The 20,747-nt window shown below is 40.2% G+C and overlaps 1 protein-coding gene across 6 annotated transcripts in view; it reads right to left on the bottom strand.

The window, feature by feature from the left end:
• The window catches only part of LOC124273510, a 144,504-nt gene that overhangs the window by 59,189 nt on the left and 64,568 nt on the right, over positions 1-20,747 (bottom strand). Inside the window, exon 1 of one of the 6 annotated variants that reach the window (XM_046708782.1) lies at positions 849-1,025. The exons of 2 other annotated variants lie outside the window; for them this stretch is intronic. The gene's annotated coding sequence lies outside the window, so the exon portion shown is untranslated. Of the gene's footprint in view, positions 1-565; positions 1,026-20,747 lie in introns of those variants that run through there. 3 more of the 6 variants (XM_046708777.1, XM_046708779.1, XM_046708778.1) reach the window with 3 other exon arrangements.

A 20,747-nucleotide genomic window follows, 5' to 3' on the forward strand; every position in this document is an offset into this window, starting at 1 on the left:
ACAGATCATTAAAAATGAAGTTCATTATTTTTCAGAAGAAACGGAGACAACGTTTCTGAACCTGATTTATGATGAAGGATTGACTGACTGAGTTTGGTTTTACGCCGCTTTTAGCACTATTCCAGTAGCATCAACCGGGGGACACCAGAAATGGGCTTCACACAATGTACCAATGTGGGGATTCGAACCCGGTCTTCGGCGTGATGAGCCAACGCTTTAACCTCTAGGCTACCCTACCGCCCCGATTTATGATGAAGGATTGAATGTGACATTACACTGATAATAGTCATCATCCAAGCAGAGTTGCCGTGGCATTGAAAGGATAAATAGATAGCGAATATTCTGTTTCAAATCTAAGCAGGGCAAATATCAAGACAAATTTGCTTAATGACGTTCCTTGTATAACCCTTCCGTCCTAACCTATCCAGAGATACCCAAGATCATCCCCTGCAGACGTTAGTTTTGTAAGGATGTACACAGTGAAAATATCATTAAAACCTAAAAAGTCAGTTTTACATTTCACATATAATTGTTTGCCTCTGAAAATCTGAATAAAAGTTGATACCTTTAACATACCTACCGTGCGTTGATCACATGAGCAGATTCTGCAGACAAGCGTGCCTTTTGAAGTCTAATTCAACACTGACACCTTTGTAGGAAAATCAAGGTAAATATGCTTTACCCTGTACTAGTGATAAACCCTCTCAACCGGTCTGGGGAACGACGCCGGAGATAAACCAGAGCTTCCACACTGCTAAAGTTATCTGTCCTCAGGGAGCAAGCATTTCATTCTATCCACACTGATTATCAACTGCACATCACAACTCACTGCAGCATATGGTAATTACCTATTTGCCGCCGTTGTCAGTCTTGTTAAGCCTGGTCACGGGTCAGCGTTCAATGCTTAACGATCGAAGAGACAGAATTACCGTCGAGCGCTTTCCAAATAGGGGCGCCACTTTAAGAGCACCGATGTACGTGCTCTTCTCCTGACAGCCTAGCAGCCTGTGTGAAACACGTCTGACTTCGGGGACGAGGAGGATGGTACTGCTGGACTCCGATCGATCTCCAGCATCAGTGATTCTCTCAGCCACTGGTGTCGTACCTGCCTCGTTCCTGGATCTTCCCTTCCTACACACTTGCTGCTTGGTTTATACTCGAAGCTGTCGGTATTTGACCATCATGGTGTCTAGATGTACACTCTTGCCAGCCATGGATAACACTTGCTGTCTTTTCAATATGATGATCGTAGATTTACCTGATATGTGCTTGAAGGTGTCTGTATTTAACTACGGCATTTGCCAAGGTGTATACATGTACACGTGCAAGCTGGGCATAACACTGGCTGTCTTTCCTGTATCATGATCGTAGATATAGCTGGTATATACTTGAAGGTGTCTGTGTTGAACTATCCCATTTACCTTGGAGTTTAATGTACTTAGTGCAGGCTAAGGATAACAGTTGATGTACCTAATATATACTTGAAAGTGTCAGTATTCAACTACTGAATTTATTTTTGAGGTTAATGTACTCGTGCAGGCTGGGGGTAGCTGATGCCGTCTTTCCAGTATCATGATCGTAGATTTACCTGATATATACTTGAAAGTATCAGTATTCAACTACTGAATTTATTTTGGAGTTTGATGTACTGGTGCAAGCTAAGGGTAACAGATGCCGTCTTTCCAGTATCATGATCGTAGATTTACCTGATATATACTTCAAAGTGTCAGTATTCAACTATTGAATTTATTTTGGAGTTTAATGTACTCGTGCAGGCTAAGGATAACAGTTGCCGTCTTTCCAGTATTATGATCGTAGATTTACCTGATATTTACTTGAAGGTGTCTGTGTTTAACTATTGAAATTTTTCTTGGAGTTTGATGTACTCGTGCAGGCTGGGGGTAACACTTGCAGCTTTCAAGTGTTATGATCGTAAAGTTACCTGATATATACTTGAAGGTGTGTGTATTCAACTATTGAATTTGTCCTGGAGTATAGAGTGCAATCTAAGGACAATCATGAATGATCATCCACACGCTTAAGCTGAAGCCTAACCGTGATTATCCTTCACTATCCTGTTTTTAGTGAACAGAATGTATTAAACATGGTTGTTTTTCTTGATTAAATATGAACCAACTGAATCAACCACTACTATTTCTAAACGATAATGCCAATGCAATCAATGAATAAATGAAGAGCATCATTCGCCTACATAGATCTGGTTTCTATATCCCGCTTGGTGCCGTTCTTTCGTGTATGCGCTGTTATATCCATGTCCATGAAACTATTCAGTGATGTACTCGAAACTATGGATACTCTTTCGTCAACCGATATGAAGATCCGGGTTAGAATTGATCTTCAACAACCCATGCTTGTCTCCACCCGTGAAGATCCGGGTTAGAAGTGGTCTTCAGTAACCCATGCTTGTCGTAAGAGGCGACTAACGGAATCGAGTGGTCAGGATCCCGACGTGGTTGACACATGTCATCGTAACACAATTGCGTAGATCGATGTCCATGCTGTTGATCATTGGATTGTCTGGTCCAGACTCGATTTATTGTATATACAGTATCTACAGACTGCCACTATGTAGCTGGAATACTTGTGTGCTCGGCGTTAAACAACAACCAACCAACCAAAATCTTATGAAATCAGTGCTGATCCTGTGGAGATTCAATTGTCCAGTTCCGACTATATCATGAATATGTGGTTATGAATCGCTATCCAATAAAGATGATGCCATCTGTTTTCAAAAACGGTGATTGTATCCTGCTTTACCGATGGCACTCGTCATGAACAAAACTAGTCAACTGGTCTTATAAAAAAACTGCAACGTATGACACTAAATCCTCGATAATCTCCAGGGTATACGTTACGATCACTTTCCACTATACCCTGGATGCATACCTCCCTTTGCTGGCTCCGCATTCTCACAGCAGCCAGTCAGGTAAGCCGCCATTACATCCGAGCTTGCCAGTGTCAACAAAGATAGCGGTAGCAGTCGCGAAGGTTTGTTCGTAGTACCACTCAGATGTTTGGGGAAATAATACAGAAAAATTGACAGATCTGAAACTTTCAAAAAATATATAAAAGAAATCCTTCTACACCTTTCAGAGTACCTCTGCATCAATTGTGTTGCCATGTTTGAACGGTTAGATAATTTAAGAAGCGAAAGTGAGTTGTGATTGGTTCGCTCCACTTCCCAGCGTAGACACCTGACTGGATAAAAAGCGAGTCAAGGGAGGTAATAAACTCATCGGGCCAAGCCGTGGATGCATCCAGGGCATAGTGGAGAGTGATCGTAACGTATACCCTGGAGATTATCGAGGATGATGACACTAGTCAACATTGGGAACTGTGACAGCAGATTCACCACTGATGCGTCAAATTTGTAATTGTCCTCCACCTGTCTGCCATAAAAGATTCTGAGAGCCTTACTGAGACTTCAATGTTATACGTCACAGATCATAACAATCAAACAACTTGTCATAAGAAATCTCCAGTCAAACACATTTCAATGTACGAATCTAGGTATAACACCAGGAAGTGATTAAAATTCACTGTCATCAGGAAGTGATTATTGGTGTTTGTTAAAGCATAACATTGTTTTCAATATTAAATCGATGTCAATTATTCTGTCAAACAAAAACACCACAAAAATTAAAGAATAACAACAACACGAGAACATATGGTACTAGTCAAAATATTAAATTGAATAAAAGACATTTTTTTCACCGGATTATGGAAATGCTGTTCAAATGTCTATCTTTTTAAAAACTTCACTAATACCTTAAACGTTGTCACCTTTATTAAAACTTCAAGAAGAGATTAGATGTACGACGATAATCAAAATCTTCGAAGAAAGAGACCTGTGAAGATCCGGGTTTGAATTGGTAATTGGAATTGCCCCGTAAGAGACGACGAACGGGATCGGGTGGTCAGGCTCGCTGACCTTGTTGACACATGTCATCGTATCCCAATTGTGTAGATCGATGCTCATAATGTTGATCACTGGATTGTCTGGTCCAGACTAGATTATTTACAGACAGCCTCCATATAGCTGGAATATTGCTGGGTGCGGCGTTAACAACAAACAAACCAAGTCGAAGAAAGAGTTTGCTGACTGACAGATCTTGCCATTAGGCGATCTGTTCATATCCCTTGTACATTGAGCCCGCCGTTGATTCTTTCAGATCTATCAAGGAAGCTTTTACATTTCAGAGCTGCATTTGTAAAGCTGCATACCATTCAAGTCTCTACTCCTTCTGTCTTAGTGATTGCCTACGATTGCTCGTCTAGCGATAAATAACCTCCTGTGCTATAAATAATATACTCCTGTGGATATGGTTACGGTTTACGTGGGATATAGATTACATTGCTGGACGTCGAGCTGCTGATTACCAAAACTGGGATGACGCCACACTTCGGGGCAATGGTGACTTCACACAGGCTACCACATGCTAATTTGCGTCTCACGTGCCGGTCATTTTTGGTGTATAAACAAACTAGATTAATCTAAGAACAAACATATCCTTTCGTTACACGCTATACATTATTTTGTGTAATACTAGTAAAATAGATGTTCAAGAGAGACAGTAGGACGTACCCGTTAGATTTTCATATCAAAGTGACAGTATCGCATGCTCTCCTTTGGGGCTTCGATGACAGCACGTGGTGCCGTACAAACAGCGAAAACAAAGCAACGAAACGCAAATAGAAATAGTGTTTCACGTTTCAGGATATTTTCTAGCTGAAAGTTAACCATTCAATCATCTGTGCTTATCTGGAAAGAAGCACCCGCAGTATCTTGAACAAACTGTGTGAGATCTGACGAATCGTCACATGGTGGCTTCCTGTGGCAGAGATACTATGCTTGCCACATGGCACGCTGCTTGAGTCAGTGGGATAACACGGGACCCGGATGATCGTCTTGACTTCGTACACTACTGAAAACAAGTTCAATACATGCCGGCTTAACAACCGTGATATGGAAAATCCAGTGTTCTTCAATTTCTTTGGAGTAGTATATACATGAACCCTTATCTCTCGGGAATCCTATTTTTATTTTAGATGTCTCTGAGAACGCAGATGTGAAGATATGGATTTTGTTGTGAACTATCAGATACCCCATTCCCCGCTTCCCTTCCGACCAGCTAGCATTCCTGGTTAGAATAGGTTCTTGTACGAGTCAACAATCCGATCGGGAGAGCAAGCCCCAAGTCATCTCTATGTTTAAGTTCCTCCCAATATGATAATATGACAATATGAATCAATTGGTATTCAGGTCATTAGTAACAGGACACCTAATGCAGGTGTAACATACTACAACTTTTCTAATTGCGCCCATAAACAAACATCAAATTCACCTCTCTGCAACGATTAAGTCGTTAAAATTGGGAATTCAATACTGATGACGACTTACGTGAGAACCATAGTGTATGGATTAGCCTGCACGAAATATTTGCAAGTGTCCCTCGGGCAGACTTTAGTGTCTGTGAAGCTTCAGATTCGCATTTGAACTCATTGACTTTAACGTGTGGCTAACTAGCGAAACTAATTCAATTCATTAATTCATATGCACCCAATAACACTGACGGTGGGCACAAAGAGGTCCATATACATATGTCAATAGGTTTAACAGCTGTCTCTCTTTTAGTAATAAATGAGAAATTAAGCAAGCACCTGCTCTGGGTGTCATTGACATTTCATATGAGTTTAACGAACGACCTGAAATTGTACTGAAGGTATTGTAAATTGGTTCAACAATTCAGCATTCCATTTTCAAAGCCTTAATTTCCAGACGCACTTTCTAATTAGTATCTTTCGTGGCTTACGAGAAATTCCCTAGATAATCAGGAAACACGTGTCAAAGAATTGTTTATCTCTTTTAATGCTTTAGGAACATTGACAGTAGTTTGTGCCATTCTCCCTTGGGACATATGACGGATATTTCGGTCTGCAAGTAAAGTTAACATGGTTAGCGCAGCGTGTTCCCTCGAAAGATTTTCAATAAATGTTAATCAAACAACGGTAAAGCCTGCTTCATACATGACATCTTCAATCAACATTTCTGTTCCTGTGTAAACCGCAGTCCACTACTCATACCCAAACTTCGGTTACCTGGTAATCAGATGGATTAAGCAATCGACGAAGAATTAAGGAACGCTGGTTTAATGACCTTAATTTCCTAGTGCCGTCATGGTCAATCAATTCTACTGGCATCAATCTTTGTGGCATCTTTGTGACACGTACATAGAACTTTTCGTTTGAAGACCTGGAGTTGCTTCAACGTAGGCTGTGGTGTTTGTTAATACGGTTCGACCAGCCCTTGAATTCAAGCCTTAGCGAGATCGATATTTTCAATGTGTCTTGTAGAAGTAGTCTGAATACCAGCTATTGTATCTATTATTCCTTCGGCTCATGACGATAATGTCTCCACGTTTCATCATATTCAGACGCATTATTAAACCAGTCCTTTGTTTATAACTCCTGGGCACGTCATTACCTATTTGCAAGTAACCATCAACAAAAGTTTCCCAAAGATTAACACAGATGAGAAACCCTTTGGGCATTTACACTCAGACATGTTTGTCAAAGTCATAAAATGAGACACAGTACACAACATATCATACGACGATAATGACACCAGATGTTTCCGAAGACCCCCACCACCATAAGGTAATTCTATTACTTTCATCAATATAGCCTTTCTTAGAAATTAGTTGAAATCATCCCTGGCGTCTACACAATTGTAGTGGACTTGTGCACGACTGAGGACAAAGGATCATTATGACAAAGTAGCCATGACACTGCACCTGCAGTAACAAGGCCACCTGGAAGACCTTACTCCAGAATGCAACGACTAGTTCTGAACCAAAGGTCCGCCACCGGATATATTATTCATACAGTGTGTTCTGTTCTTGAATTTTACTTGATTAATACAGCGTGCACTGTGATCGTGAGGCCATAACGGCCATAGACTCCCAACCCTAAGTAAGCCACGGTCGGTTCAACTGTAATATAAGAGGAAGTTTCCATCACAGGTTACTCAAGTATTAATGTGAAGCTGGATTAAAACATTAAACCATTGTTAAGGTGAAGGTTCGTCCAAACGCTTACACCGCTCTCAAGATAAAGGTGGACCAAAGATGTGTACCAGTCTCTAGGTGAAGGTGGACCAAACACTTACACCATTATCCAGATGAAGTTGGACCAAACATTTATACCAGTCTCTTGGTGAAGGTGAACCACACAATTAAATCATTCTGTGGCGAAGGTGGACCAACACGTAGACCATTCACCAGGTGAAGGTTGACCCAACAATTGAACATGTATTCTCTAAGTGGAGAAAATCCAACAAACAACGTATCCTTTACGTGAAGAGGGGCCCAGCAATAAACGTATTCCAAAGGTTGAAATGGACATAACAATTGAGGCATTCTGTAGGGGAAGATGGACGCATCAACGAAAGCTGTTCTTGTAGAATCTACACCAAAAGTTGACTTTTTATAAGCCACCAGTAAGATTAACACATAGCTGAAGATTAAGCCGTAATTGAAGCTACGACGGGAACTCTACTCATTCTCTTGGAGAAAGTTGCCTACTCGCAAATATAATGTTTCCTTATTTCAATAATGCAACTATCATTTGAGACGAGGAAGTGCATTCAAAATGGCACATCATCTAAAGCAATCAAAACATACATGATTCATTAAAATCAATTTCATAAATATTTTATACCGTTAACCTTTCATGTGGGGTTTATTTCTCGATACCTAGCCTAGGCTCACGAGTCGTAGCATATGTCAACGCGGAAAGCTCAACTTTCAACTGCTACACACTAACGATACAATCGGATACTCTCTGGTGTGGTTGAATAGCTTCTATAGCCCTGCGAAGGGACCCGTCCACCAACCCAGACTGACAATATACAGAGCTCACAGTCAATCCTCCCCAAGGACCGATAAATTAGTCTCGTCGCAGGCTGGGATTACGGCGGCATTCAATATCAACATGACCACAATTTTACAGCTGTACAAATTAGGGACTATGTTTCAAATATACTTTACAGCAACCGAGTACAGAAAGGGACAAGAAGATTCGTGTTACCCCGAGTACAACTGTCGGTCCCGTCAATAGCTTCGCTATGTCTGTGCCAGAAAATTTGACTCAATATGTCAATCAAAGTCTAAATAGATTGTAAAGGATGAGAACATTGACTACAACTTTATAGTTCTTCGGTTTGGAACATGATGCTATTCCAGAAGCAGTTAGAATATAATTACGTATTTTCGGGTCTATGAAGTCCATTCGATTTTGAAATTCCAAAATGACATTATTCAGAACACCAATTATAAAGAACATGTTCATGTTGGAAATTGCATCAATAGCATGAGAGCTGAAAATGTTCCATGCTGTAAAAGAGTGCCTTTGAAACTATCATTTTGCATACGCAAGGACTCTTTGAGAGAACACATCACTATTTCAAACTATAAGAGAGATAAACGGCAACAAGGCAGTGATAATCACCACCATGACATACCTTTGAGATTTGATCCTAATGAAATGGTTCTGCTGAACAGAAGAAGGCTCCCTTTTCTGGTCGCCATGGGTAGCAGTTTCAAACGTCCTTACAAACACGTACACATTAAGAACGTACAGCAGATTGAATTCCCTTTAAAGACCTTGAAGACAGCATCAGTGATGGTAACACCATGCATAAAAGTTAAAGGAAATTCTTTAATCCACTTTATGCGAGTAGAGATAAGTGAAATCATTAAATACGACCCTGGCTGGATTAATAATACATATTTTACTTTGTTCCTTATTTCCAAACATCTAAAGGTCATGAGTTTTAAGAAAGACGGTCCAACAAAACAACACATGAGGACCCCAAGGCGTCATTTGTAAAGTCCTCAAAAGGAACCTCCAATAGCCAATTCGGATGTAACAACAACACAACAATCTCGTTGTGTTTATTGAAGGAGACTTCTGGAACAAACTGTCTTCAACTGGGCGTCAATGGCTATATTCACTATGCTCAGTACAGGGTTGCTAGACCGGGCCGAGCTTTCCTTTTCAGATTCAATATCTTTAGAAGGCCAGTGGTTAGTCTCTTCAGCGTCATACCGGGAATGGGAAGAGTCAGAATTCATTGGCTTGATCCCCTCAGGTGCAATCGAAAATAACCAATTTTCTTATGGAAACAGACTGCAATTTACGACATGTCACGTCCTGTTTTCGTTTGAGTAAGCTTGCTGAAAATACGTATTTTATAGGGCTTGAGACCAAGTCCAGTTGTACAGTCACTTTGCCATGCAAAACGTGCCGATATTATACACGTGTATATCTGCCGCTGTTTTTAGGGAAAATAGATTTATCAAGTGCCTGTCTTCATGTCTTTCAATATGATTTTCCGGGGATTTACAGGGGATTTTTTTCAGATTACCAATAAGTAACCAACGTCGTGTTCATATTAAACTACTATCGGATGATTGTGAGAACGATTAAAATGGACAGACGGTTGGTCGATGTATATATGTATCACTTGCGTGTGTTGCATCATTCACGTACAATGGACGGTGTAGCTGCAGAGTGACTAAATCAGGTCAAATTCAGCTGGAGCAGCTATACGCCCCGTGCAGACTGGACCATTCGAAAAGGAACGTAGTTTAGGTATCAAATCCGATCAGCTATGATGAGAACATGGGTACAGTGTATTAAAAATGCGTGGATAGTCCAATAAATCGATGCCATATGTCAATTCGCTTTATACAGCATGAAAATCCAGATTTCCATTTTCAAATGAAGCATTTGACATGGTTTCTGACCACTGTTCCCTTGTAACATCTTCATCGGGAATGTCGCTCTTATGTATATATGTCTAGTTATATATATCTCCCGGTTTTTGAAACTGTCTATGACTCATTTGGCACATTTGGCAGTATTCACAAAAGTTGACGCATCTGTTCATCAGAGGCATTCAATTCATCGTTTCTGTCCTGGCTGGCCACCATCTTTGTGCAAGTATACATAGTTGTCAAAAAGTCGGCAATAAATGGCCTTTCTGACCGAACACAAATGGAGAGTCTGGCGTCACGTGACTGCAGTGAGATGTTCATGAACTTCGCAGCGAAAACTGATAATGAGTTTACCTGATAGGTGGTAACGGTAATGGTAATGCAAACCGTTATGGGCGAAATGGATTGTATACTCGTCAGGGAGGTGGAAAACACATTGGCCGGGTTAATGAAGTCATGAGCTTTGAGTATAGTCAATGTATCATCATCATCATCATCATCCCGTCGTCGTCACCACCACCATCATCATCATCATCACCACCATCATCATCATAATCATCCCCACCTCTCCCTCCTTATCTCTGTGTTGATCATCATCATCATCATCCTGTCGTCGTCACCACCAGCACCATCATCACCATTATCATCATCATCATCATCATCATCATGCCCACCTCCCCCTCCGTATACCTTGATCGTCAGCATTAGAAGACTCACCACCACCACTACTACCAGCCTGTGACAAAGTCGTGGATCGTCTCTCACGCTCTCGTCTAACAACTTACAGGAAACAACTAAGATGTGCAATGAAACAACGCCTACATCTACTCGCCACCAACTTCAACTTTTCAATGATATTTGTTTGAAAGTCTCTCGGGCAATTACAAGGCATTAGATGAAATAGCCCTGAAGAGCTCTCGGGGATGCTTAGTAGCATTGTAACTATTTATTTCTCCTCTAACAGATTGATCCGTTTGCTTCTTTCGACGTAACATCCTGTTTGTGAATAGTGGTAATACTGTATCATGCTTTGATAAGAAAACAACGGAGTTTCCCAATCAATCAATTCTAAAATCCACACAAGTGCAAAAAACTCCCCAAACGCAAATGGTCCACATAAAACATAGAACAGAAAGTCTTTTCAAAAATAACCTGCATAAATGCAACAAGCTCATTTATCTTCGAAAACAACTCAACAAATCATCCCCACCTTCCATTCTCCGTGACCATTAAGATGCATATCGCCATAGTGTTTGGTCAAAACGTCAAAAGGATTAATGGTTCAGCCATGCTCTCATGGCGAGATAATCATCAGGAAAAGTGAACGGATCTTCTCATGACAATGATTCATCAATGCATTAATCACTGTACACATAGTCCATTTCCTATTCTTGGCCTGAGACTAATGCTCTCTCGAATTACATACATGCATGTATATGCTTTTACCAGAATAATTCTAAAGGGATTATTTATTCTAATTCTTCACCGAATGGTTTTGTTGTTTGGTGGACGTATATGTCTGGCACACTGAAGACATCAGAGCACCACGTGTTCAATAACTATGGTAATCCTTGCCTTGGTCTTTGCAAAATGGACATAGTTTATTGCAATTCCTTGAGTTTTCATATGAATATTCATTGACAGAATTGGAATATGTCTTCATAAGGTTTGATGAAAACTTTATAACTTTCTATAAGAAGAATAAGTATTCCAGTTTTATCATGAAACGTGCGAGGAGAGGTCGAAGTGACGCTGCCGAATCCAGAAACGTAATCGAGGCTAGTCAGGATTCGAACCTACAATCCTTGCGTTCCTTACGGACGGACCTGGACGACGACTGGGCCACCCATTTTGTAGGATAACAAACTAATCCAGACAGTCATATAGAGATAATGCATACAACCTAAATATATTAATATATTCTTATCCGCATTTTGATGACTTCACCTCAGACTAAAACACTAGAAAAACAAACTGATCCAAGGGGAAAGTCATGTTTAAAAAATGTGGTAACCATTTTGGAAACAAGCAGCTACATCATACCGATCATGCCCATCGTAGGTTGTTCCAGTCTGGTCGCAGATCGATAGATCGATATGAGGGCGGTGGACCTGGAATAGCAACCGCGACATTTAATCATGGATGATATGTTGTCACTTTCCTCCGCTTGCTAATTTCTTCTGATTATTGTAGGGGCTGATATCGGGACAGACATATACTGCTTCTGGTCAAGAAGGGACGTTGACAGGATACAGGCTGGGGCAAAAATAAGTGATACCTTAGCTGCTGCTCGAAATTTGAGTTCAGCTGTCAAACCGTTCTACGTGAAATAATTGCGTTTCAGATAAAAAGACACCGAAATCGCTGTGGGATGTTGATTTAAGATGTTCGTTGCCGATCATATTCGGGCGTAAAATAGCAGAAACCTGAAAACATTGGTTTAAATTTCTTTTCGGAGAAACTTGCCCGAGGATGATGGTTTGTCGTGAGTTCAATACAAAACCGAATGCTGTAACATGCTGTCAAATGTCGAATGAACCAGTTTCAATTCATGTCAGTCTCTTACTCCCATTAGGAATAATATTTGTTTTTGCATTGAGTTTCCTTTTACCAAAACGACTACTCTGAATAAAAGAGCACACCATTTGAATCGAAAATAATTTCTTTTAAGCAATCACACGCTTAAAAATTGGTTTATATATTAGAATAGTCAAACAGTGAATATAAACCTCAACAAAACCTCGATGTCGTCCCAAAACAATAACCATCTGAATCGTGTTTGGAAGTCACAATCAAGGGTCTTGGTTTTCCAGTCCGTTGATACTGAGAATGGACAGTGTGGAATGAGCGGTCATATTTTGAAGGGGCGGTGGGGTAGGCTACTGGTTAAAACTCATCACGCTGAAGCCCCCATGTTTTATTGCCCGCGTTGGTACATTCTCACGTCCCTTGCCGTGGTATTGTTGGAATATTGCTATACTAACTCACTCACTCACCCACCTACTTACCCACTCAGACCCACCCACCCACGCAAGTCACCAACCCACCCACTCACTCACTAAATCTTACACACTATCTCACACACACACACTCTCTTATACACGATCTCTCACTCACATACACGCACACGCAAGTATTTACGTCCCTATATATACTTCTCATCAAAAGTTTAGACTCACTAAACACACTCACTATATGTTATGTATATATATATGGCTCACTCAGTCACTCACTCACTCACTCACTCACTCACTCACTCACTTATACTTTGAATGTTTGCTTCAGTTATGCCAAGCATTCTGTGAGAAGCCAACGCTGACATAGGTTCTGAACTGGTATAAGGACGACCATACACAAACCATATTCAGAGTAAACTAGTGATAGAGCCTTTTTATCGATACATTCCTCTCTACACCTGATTTATAATATCTAACAATAAATGCAATATTGCATATATGAAACATCTGTGGAATTTCGCTTCCCATACAGGTTCAATTGTCATAGAAGTATGATATGTCATGAAGTTGTAGTAGGGATATGTATGTTATAATAAATATCTATGAAGCTGAAATCCCCATCATAATATACACCGTATAATTCAATATCCACGTACGTGTCCATTCAACTGCTGCAATACATATGTTACAATAAAAATATGTATCAATCCATTCCGTAATACACTAGCCCTATGTTCTGTTTTATAGCATATTTATGGCAATGTTCACCAGAACATATTGCCCTAAAGTAAAGTGGACTGTATGGTAAACATGCAATCTGTTTATTTTGTACTAAGGCTGATGATGCCAAATGTTGAATGAAATATCCTTACTGTGATCTCAACAGAGATCTATTTGGATGTTCACGTACAGGTCATATACAAAATGGTGTTGTAGTGCATTCACAACATTGGCGCAACAGCAGGTGAACCTTGCTTTCAAGGTTATTGCATTTAAATATCGGCGGACATATATGCTCATATAACGCGCATCTACTCAGACGCAATGCCACAGTTTAACACGTATATACTATTCACATACTGGATAATGTATGCTATTTTCGTCTCACGTATTAATGAGTGAGTTTATTTTACGCCGCACTCAGCAATATTCCAACTATTTGGCGGCGGTCTGTGAATAATCGAATCTGGACCAGACAATCCAGTGAGCACGAGCATCGATCTACGCAACTGAGATGCGATGACATGTGTCAGCTAAGTCAGCGAGCCTGACCACCCAATCCAGTCCGTCGCCTTTTACAACAAGCATGGGTTACTGAATACGAATGCTACCCCGGATCTTCAGGGTTCGTCTCACGAATGCCGAGCGTTAACATGATTACAGCAAGTACCATCTTTCGGTAAAAGATCGAACCATGGATCATCATCCTCCAACCATACCTCCTACCCGCTCACTCACTCACTCACTCACCTTGTGAGATCCTGAAATTAACTACAGTTAACCGCCGTTGTGTCGACGTTGAAGGGACCAACAAAATATTTCGAGTTATCCGAGAATCGACACAACAGAAAGTGATGATTAACGAAGTAATACACCAAACGTTACTTCGAAACAAACGTACGTTCGAGACATCGGGTTCTAGACAATGGTATGGTGTAATACTCGTACTTCCAACTAATTAGAGTATAAAAAGTCCACTAGTTATAGTTTTACAGAATTTCAAAAGCCCAGGTGATACCTACGGCAGGGGAATGCAGGGTCCCATACGATGTACAATCTTGTTCATTGTAGTTACACGAGGGTCAATCTTCACAATTATTACTCTCCCAATGACGGTTACTCAACTGAACATGCATTGCAAAGAAACTACCAGTGGATGAAATAGACATTGATTAACACAGGAAATTGAAACCGAATTGTATAGCATTCACTAGACGTTACTTCCTGGTGATTGAAATTTACAATGGTGTAAACAAGCTAGACATAGCCATTCCAGAAGAACTGAGACACCAGAATATGACCAAGTGAAGCAGTCACTGCAGTACACGGTACACAAAGTGGTTTTGGTGCTGTACATGGAACTTTACATAAGATATTAGCCTATCGAACTTCCTCTGACAAAAAATGAATGTTCGGCGCAATGTTAGGCTTAAAACATGCAGGTCAATCATTCATTCGCCCTTTGGGTATATCTTGACGCCGGTTCATTTTTCATACATATCGCCAAATGTTTTACTGAAAAGATGCCAAATACACAAGGTTTTCATATCATTGAAGCTATTTTGACATGGTCTAAGTTCTTTTATATTCTTTGTCAGTTCCGTATGAAACACCCGCCATGAACCAACAGCAGCTTTCGGTGACAGGAGAAGGTGCTGAGAAGTGTCATGTAACTTTTGGGATTGACAAATCCAAACCTAACTGTAAGTCAGAGGTTTCTTGAAACAAACTTACAGGGTGTCAAAACTGCAGTGCCGCTGCACAAGACTGATTTCATTTGAAGTGTGACTAGCGCGTTTGTCTTTTAACAACCTTCCGTACAACGCTGTCAGTGAACTTGAAGTCCTGCTTTATGTAACTGAACCTATTCGATATGCTATGGATCAGCATTTATATCGAAACCACACCAACGGATCAATGTATTATATTCGCTCTCCATCATATCAATCCTTAAAATAGTAGCAAAGATGCATAGAAAAAGGAACTTAAAATATTCTATTCCATCAGATCGACAGACACAGATGTTTGTTGCTTGGACAAAACATGTTTGTGTTTTTTTAAAATGTGAATGTGTCTTTCCCAAGGATACTTAATTCGAAACCACAGTCAGCAACATTGACAATTAGGTACGCATAGACTGTTATTCAACTATCAAATGAAATACAGAGATCGTTTGATCTGTTTCATTATTGACGCATCACTGAGCAAAATGATGTCCGATGCAATTCAATGTTATGACTTGCAGCATATGGTCCCATTAAATGCTGGTGAAAATGTGTTTTGTTGCTGCTTTATTGAATGATGCATAAAACTGTAATATTAAACAGGTTTGGTACATAGCCTAAAGGTAAGTATCAAAACACCAATTCTCAATCTCGTGTTTTTAGTAATTCCACTTCTCATCATGTAACCAAAAGCAACCATTGTGTGGCAAACATAAAAATAATGTTTAGACAGTGAGTCACGAACATTGTACATCAAGTGCAAGATTGTTTTATTACATTATTATAACACTATAGGGATATGTTTCATAACAGGTGGAAAAATCCTGGTATCATAATAGCAACATGCCAACAGTATTCCCTTGAGATGGTGTCTTCATACAAAATTAAACCCGACATCCAATTCACAGTGAATTAGTGTCAGGTTGTCAATCATAAGTCGCAGAGTGTAAACTCAAGATTGTGGTTTTCAGTTTCATGGAACAACTTACATTGTAGTTATATCAACATTTATAATGTTCAGCATTCCCTCTAAGTCCTAAGTGAGCCTGAAATGTTCTAATTCAACTATCCATGTTAACAATTCTCTCAGGCGAGAGCCTACTATATCGGCTTTACGATGCCTGCTGATTCCTAGATCGTCAATAATCATAGTTTGCATTTCATTAACATTTTCCTCAGTACTGGCAGTTGAACGGCTTCCTAGTCTTGGGTCATCTTTAAGGCTCCGCCTTCCCCACTTGAACTCTGCTGTTGAACTATTAACAGAAGCAAAGAAGGAACACCATCCCCTGAAGGCGACAAGATGGCAGTATGTACCGCTAATGGCGTTAGTCCTTTCAGAAGGAGACACTTAATAACAACACAGGAGCCTATTTGATCTGTTTTAATGAACAGAAAATACGTAGTGACTTTGATGCCTGAAGAAATGTGCTTTCAGGTTGTGTACTTGGTTCAAGTGCTGCCCAATGAGCACCAACGTATTAAACATAGCACAGGCAAACTGTAACAACTTTAATCTACCCTCAGTGGTATCTCAGAACCTGTCACAACCATTACACTGGATTAATATTAACAAAGGAAGAAATAATGGACCTGTAAGTAAATTGGATATATCTATATGTATATATATTTAAATTTACTTATCTACTTGAGACTATCGCAACTGTAACTGTGGTATTTCGCTGTAGTGAGGAATGATTAAAGTAAACTCGCTGTTGTCCATAAATATTCGAGAGAGTGAGCGAGTTTAGTTGTACGCCGCACTCAGCAATATTCCAGCTATATGGCGGCGGTCTGTAAATAATCGAGTCTGGACCAGACAATCCAGTGATCAACAACATGAGCATCGATCTGCGCAATTGGGAACCGATGACATGTGTCAACCAAGACAGCGAGTCTGAACACCTGATCCGGTTAGTCGCCTCTTACGACAAGCATGGGTTGGTTATTGAACGCTCATTCTAACCCGGACCTTCACGGCTCCATAAATGTTAGATGCAACACAATGACGTCACGAACGCGTAACAGCTGTTAGGAAATAGCTTGCGATACTATCATTAATTTGGTCCACAAAGGTCATTTGTTAGAACACATTGCCAGGTTATATTTTCCTAACATATTTTAAACTAGGTAAGTCTCAGTAGTCTTAGATGACTTTTTGGTTTGGTCGTCAGGGGGTATAGTGGTTGTGGTTCCTTCTCGAGGTTATACTGCATAATGCTTCATAGTTTGTTATGCATATCCGTGTTCATTTTTATCAACAGTCTGTGAGAACTTGTACGATACTGACATAGTAACGATCAGTGAACATACATGCTTTAATGTGCTGTTATGAGAGGCTATTACTGAAATACAAGTGCCATAGAAATTACCTGATAGGAAATCAATTGCAGTTTTCATTCCAAATACATCGGCAGCATAGACCTCTTTGTGATCCATCCTGGTAAACGTGCATTCTACATCACTCCTGACTGCATTTCACACCAGATAAGCACTCTGTCGTATGACAGCAACGATGTAACTGTGATAATTTACCGTTTGTCACCGGATCGTTAAACCACCCTGGTCTTAGTCTAGTGACCGTACCGTCCCACCTCACTTAATAGTCCATTTGGCAAAGCCCGACAGTCGTCATCGTCCAGTGAATTTACTGGTGTCCCGTAAATGTTATTCTGTGGTTGAGTAATCCAATATTTTCTATCACATATGCATATCTCATATATGTGTTCTTTTTCATGTGTTGAACATGTTTTGTAACTTTGAATTCACGCATACGCAGGGTTATCTCGTGCTTATAAATATTTTTCATGTATTGGAGGCCACATTTGCAAACTCAATAACTGAACATATATGAATGTATAATGAGCACAAAAATGCGAATTGGTATAACTCGTTCTATTATTTTAAAATAAAAGAAATGATTATGTTAACTTTAATAGGTGGATATTGAGATCAAAGAAGAGGACATGAATCCAAATGCGGGGCAGGGGATCAAGTAGCACTATCACAATGGCGAGTAGGTCCAGTATGTGAGGAGATTGACCAGCAGTGCATCGTCAGCATATAGAGTCTATGAAATGGACATGGGAAGCATGTGGAATGGCATATTCTTTGCACCTCTGCTGCCAAATCATGAAGGCTGTTTGGTTTAGACGGTAGACGTGCTCTTCACATGCTCTGTTGGGAAGAGATCCGGTGAATGTGGAGGTCAAGGCAATATTTGAACATTGTGCTGTCATAAAAGCAACAACAACATTATTGACGTCACAAAAAACTGGCACGTGCACATGTGCCCCATTCAGTTCAGTTCCCTAGTTACTAATCATCTGTATTTGTTTGCACCTGTAGTTCCACTACATATTTTGTTAATGTGGCTTGAATAAATGTTTAGTGGTATCGTTAAATAGATTATGTTCAGCGCTTTATTTTGACATGTTCATCTTTCTCATTGGTTACGTATTTAGTCTGCTATTTTGGCTTTTCGTATGTCACGGAACACGCTTTGGTTTCCTGGCTATTACCCCCGTCTGATTAGTACAGGTTGTCCCCTCCGAGGCTGATAGTATGACATCATAAGATCAACTCACTCACTCACTCACTCACCCAGATCCCACTCACCCACTCAGCATTACATACATGCTTTCCTTCCACATAAAGGTCACACACGGAGATTTAACTGGAATAGTGTTCAACAAGGCGTTTAACCCAAGTCACTCACTCACTCACTTTTTCACTCATATAAATCGAATTTGCTTATCCATATTACATCTTTCAATTGCGGCATTGGAATTTTGTTAATAGGAGATAATGTCCATCGGTGCTGAGAAGTAGCTAGGATTCGGCGTATCCATTGAACCAAAAATCCAATTTATAATTTAAATGGCCCATGTCCATATCTGATTTAATGCCCGCAAAATGATACTGTTTCCATCTGGGCTGACAAGCTGACATGTTCCTAGGAACAGGGTATGCTTCGCATCGCTGCAGTAGCCTCAACGTTACTGCATCCAATGGGCAATCGATTACCATGGCATTCCTTCAGGTTGGGATCTGAACTGTAGGATATGATATGTATCCTCTTCGGAAAACACGTTGACGTCGGTATGATGAAAACATGAGACGCCTAACGTCAAATCTATGAATAAAACTATCAAGAGGAGTGTTTCAAAATGTCAGCAGGTAATTCAGTATGGGTTATGAGTCCAAGAACGGTACACTCTCTGAATGGTAGCGCCGAGAATGCTCATCAAAGTAGTGAAAATATACATTGAAATCTGTACATGTGGACGAGTTATACATCCTGTGGAAGAAGAAGGCTGATGTCTGTGTGTATTATATGACCAATACCCCGAATCTTTACCTCGACTAGTTTTCGTTTGGTGAAGATGGTTAATGGAATAATCAACTTGATATTTTTCAGCACCATGTTTTCAATTGTGAAAGATTGCTTTCATAGTCGCAACCCAGCCTTTTGGGGATACCGACATAGAAACGGAAAGACGTGCGTTGTTGTCACGCTCGTGTCTGGTATTTCACAACGATTATGTCTCACTTGTACACAATTTTAAAGGCACTAAATTATTGTAAGGCTCATAATTTTACCTTTGCCATACAAGTGTATGTGCTTAGTCAATACGATGTCACGATGTCGGTATGATTACTACGTATGTTTTACATAACGTCCGACTGACTGACTGAGTTTTGTTTTACGCCGCTTTTAGCAATATTCCAGCAACATCACGGCGGGGGACACCAGAAATGGGCTTAACACATTGTGCCCATGTGTGGATTCGAACCCGGGTCTTCGGCGTGACGAGCTTTAACCATTAGGCTACCCCACCGCCCCACATAACGTCCGACGTCAATCAGGAAAGTTTATACCGAAAATCGCCTGCTCAAATGAAACCATGTACATTGTAATAAGAAATAGTCCCTTGCACGGTTCCGATATTCTTGACACAACGATGGTGAATTTATGTTAATTCGTGATGAGGCAATGACCTTCATCTGGTACACGTCACAATATACAAGCATGAAAATGAAAAAAATATATAATTGTTAAATTTAAATTGCATTTGGCAGCCATAATGTATGTATGTTCAGTGAGAAATGTAATGTGTAAATATCCTCCACATGTCTAAACCTCGACATAAACCTTGTTGAAATCCTTACTAAGTCACTGATATTTTAACCCTTATCCAGTTGTATGACTTTCTGAGGAATGGTCACAGAGAGAGCACGCTCGATTTGGAAGTTTTGAAATGTTGACACCATACCCTGGATGTACAGGAATATTGATCAGAAGGCAAATGTGTAGATCAAAGAATGTTTATTACGTAGAAACATTTGCTTTTTTATAAATGTGGTTGTTGCAAATTGTAATTAGTCCGACGTGAATTTCAGAACTAAAGGTGCGGTTGTGTGCAATGGGGTTAAACTGCACTCATAAGGCAAAGTATCTGCAAGTGTGTGTTTGTGCGCTTGTGCGTCACGCGTGTGTATATGTCTGCTTACCCTGGTTTGGGCTAGTTGTTGTTTAACGCCTC

Source organism: Haliotis rubra, unplaced genomic scaffold, assembly GCF_003918875.1.
Source record: "Haliotis rubra isolate DU_JTF1 unplaced genomic scaffold, ASM391887v1 Scf181, whole genome shotgun sequence".
NCBI lineage: Eukaryota > Metazoa > Mollusca > Gastropoda > Lepetellida > Haliotidae > Haliotis > Haliotis rubra.